Source organism: Panulirus ornatus, chromosome 13 (assembly GCF_036320965.1).
Source record: "Panulirus ornatus isolate Po-2019 chromosome 13, ASM3632096v1, whole genome shotgun sequence".
Classification (NCBI taxonomy): Eukaryota; Metazoa; Arthropoda; class Malacostraca; order Decapoda; family Palinuridae; genus Panulirus; species Panulirus ornatus.
In genome coordinates, this window is record NC_092236.1 from 2173034 (window position 1) to 2176981 (window position 3948).

A 3948-nucleotide genomic window follows, 5' to 3' on the forward strand; every position below is an offset into this window, starting at 1 on the left:
AACAGGAGACCTGTTGGCCTACAACGTGGTTATCTTGTTATCTGATCCAGACTAGAGGTTTCCTAGACAACTCTATTCCAAGCAAGAGCAATTCAAGATAGTGTTCCTCCAGGCTAAAGGTGATCTAGATAGTTTTATTCCAGACTAAAGTTGTCCTGGGTGATTCAGGTTTGGAGGCAAGAGTGAGAAGGTTCTCATCCCGCCTTCTATTTTCCTTGACAACAACAACCGGCAGAAGAAACAGTGCAAAATATAAACAATACATTGCTAAGGTAGAGCGAGCTTGGAACTTTACAAGAGGGTATGACGTGGAACACCTTTTGGTTGCTGCCAATACTACCTGTGCAACACTATACTACTCTGAGCAACACTGTCCTTCACTGCACTGGCAAGAGATTCAGTCAGAGAATCATCTCTCTAGTCTAGGCTGAAAGAAAACGCAATAGTGTATGGATGTGCTTATTTTGATATTTCTTTCATTTAATAAATTCTTATATTGAAGAAATATTTGGTAATCTGGTTTCAAAAGTGTTCATGATCATTACATTAACAATGTTTGTGGGAAATTGTTTTTCAGTGTTTAACTGATCTGTTTGGAAGATAAACATCCTACGTTACTATTACATGTTTCAGCTTTAAGTCTTATTTCATTAGTTCTGGTGACTGTATTGCCCAGTGTTTCCAAACATTCTCATGACTTATCACATCACATTTATCCAGAGCTTCTGGAAAGCGTAAGTTTTCCTGTTGTTTACGTTTCCTTAAAGAAAAGAAATTGTAGTTCTTCTCTTTACTTGTTTATTTTTTCTCGTCCTTTAAGTAGTTTGGTTACCAGTAGTAGACGTCATGCTGAAATGGTGGTCTTAAGAACGTCTTGAAAGGAAATGTGTAACTTTATTGCTTGTTACTGTAGGCTGCTAAGTGTACTTCAGATTGTTCCTGAAAATGTCCCCAGGATTCTCATCTTCATTTAACTCTGGGGAGAGGAGAATATAGAGAGAGGGGAGAGAAGGACACAGAGAGCAGTAGGAGATATATAAGTAATAAAAAAGTATAAACCAAATGATCTTTTACCCCGTGTGAGGGACGAGTGACCTGGTTAACTGGTGATGTGGCACTTGCTAGACGTGTACTTAAAGTGCTTAATTCCTGCTGCCTTTTGTCTACCTCCCCCCATCCCCACCCCCCTAACCTCAAACACACATGTTGACACAAAAAAGCACATATGTACCTGTTTTGTACACACACACACACACTTTTTAGAGAGAGAGAGAGAGAGAGAGAGAGAGAGAGAGAGAGAGAGAGAGAGAGAGTCAAACAGATAAATGGATAGATACAAATGGATGAATGAAAAAGAAAGGAGAGAGAGAGAAAAAGGTCAAACAGTAAATCGATGTGACTTCGTGCAAAGCCAGAGATTATGATCCACACAACACCTCCACCTCTACAACATCATCTGGAATACTTTTACTCTGTCAAGTTAGTCCTCATGTCGTCCTCATGTCGTCCTCATGTCGTCCTCATGTCGATCTCACGTCACCTCAGGAAAAAAATTTGAATCTGGTGCTGAAGCCTCTCTCTACAGCAGAAGTGGCCTCTTCTTTAGACTTAAATAATTTTTCTTGCGTGAATTCCTTCAATATTTGGACGGAAGCAAGAAGTGCGAAGGTGCCAAATCGAGTGAATAAGATGGATTTGGCAGCAATTCAAACCATAGCGTCGCCAGGCTCAGTGGCCACTTCGGCATTGTCCCCAGCGTGCCGTGGGGTTCCTGGGGGACGTACTCTCCTAACATTTTTGGCTTCCCTTATCTCTAAGATGAAAATCCTGAAGAGTTTATCTTTACTTTGAATCGACTATATACTTCTTAGTTTATATTGCAATACAGTTTGTTTTAGTGTAAACGAAAATGAAGAGGTTGTAATCTAAGGTGCAGGTAGTCTATGATAGCCAAGAGGGTAGTCTTCAAACAGCATATGGATAATGAGTAGTCTGTGACACCCTACACGCAGGGTCAGTCTGAACACAAGACAAACCGACTACAGCCCCCCAGACACAACACAGAACATGTGCTGAATCTGAATACCCTATAACACTCCTGTTAAAGCACATCATCTCTAGAATGACCGATAGGAATTCGCCCACTGTGGTGTGTACAGGCGGAACACACGCCACCTTGGAACATGATCTTCTCGTATCAAACATACTACGTTGCATGGCTCACAAACCAGAGTGGAAGACGAGAACAGACAGGAAATCAAGGATGCAAGGGTCCTAATACTACCTCTTACTACCAGGACGCAGCAGGGAGTACAGGTCTTACGAGAAGGAAAATAAGCTGATCCCAGACTATGGGACGCCACGTGTCCCACCCACGTGTCCCACCCACGTGTCCCACCCACGTGTCCCACCCACGTGTCCCACCACAGGTTTCTCATAAATTGTCTCAACTACGGAGTGTGTTCATCATACATAAAAACCCATAATTCACAATCCACTGCATCAGTAAGATCACACACACACACACACACACACACACACACACACACACACACATATATATATATATATATATATATATATATATATATATATATATATATATATATATATATATATATATATATATATATATATATACTAAACTTGTGAGTTGCAGTGGATACAATAGAACAAAATGACAAACAACAAAGTTTTATATAAGAGGAAATAACAGCTTTAATGAGATCAACTCACCTGAATTAATCATACTAATTCTGCGTCATAATTAATAAGCTGCAGTTGACTCAAGACAAAAAATGATTATTCAGTCCTAAAAAAAATATATGTTAATCCATAACTTATTGGATGAGAATATTAATCACAGATAGTAATTAAGCTTGGAGTGAATTTGCATTCATATTTGCCAAACCAATCTATACTGTACAGGTTCAGCGCTGAGTTCCACGTTCTTTTGTTCTCTGAGTCTCACAGTAGCCTTCCCATCAGCAGCTCACATCATGACTACCTTGCTGCTCCCCATGACAACTGGCCTTCATGGTCACCATGAAAACTGGTTTCCACGACTCCTGGTTTCTATCATAGCTAAAGTCCATGAGAACTTATCACCATTCCAGTTGGTCCTCATGGAAACTAATCTCTATGATAACTGGTTCTCCTGACTACCAGTACTCGTGACAATGGTCGTGTTTGGTAGGGAACAGCACCCTAGTGTTCGCTCGCCTCACTCTCGACGTAAATGAATTTCTTTGGCTCGGCTGCAGCTGCTCACGATCACTGTGTGTGGCCGTCACACCGTTAGCTCAGCCATGCGGGACATTATATCTTTTTGTAAAACTTTTATTGTAAATTCTTCGTTTCAAAGACCATCATAACGACCATATATAACCCATATAACCTATGTAACCACACAATGTAACCACACTATATACATGGTTTCCCTCGTTATATTCCCTGCAAGTCCTACATATCACTCTGCAGCCTGAGCAGAAAAAAGAAATTCACGCAGTTAAGAAGCCAATGAAACTGTAATAGTTTTTCGCCTACCTTGGTCCCTCTTCATTACCTCCTCACGTACATGAAAACACCGCGATTTAGATTGTGTTTAACACAAACATTACCTCACGACTTCTCTCACTTGTTATTTGTTCTTACTACCTAAAAGATTTCATTTTCAACTGGACTGGTTAGCCAGTGTGAGATACTGTCAACCATCTGCCTCCTTCAGACACAGGTAACCAGGCTCAGCATGTCCTCACAGCGGCCCAGTACTTCCTCCGTGCAGCCTCTTAACGTCCAGTACACGAGAAGTGTGTATTGTACAAAGTGAACAGAAAACCAGAATTCCATAACACCTGACTACACGTTCTCTCACTTCTCTGATGATCTTTGATATCATTGTCAAGAGACTCGAGGCTAATGCTGTTAGCTCCCCCGATGGAGGATCAT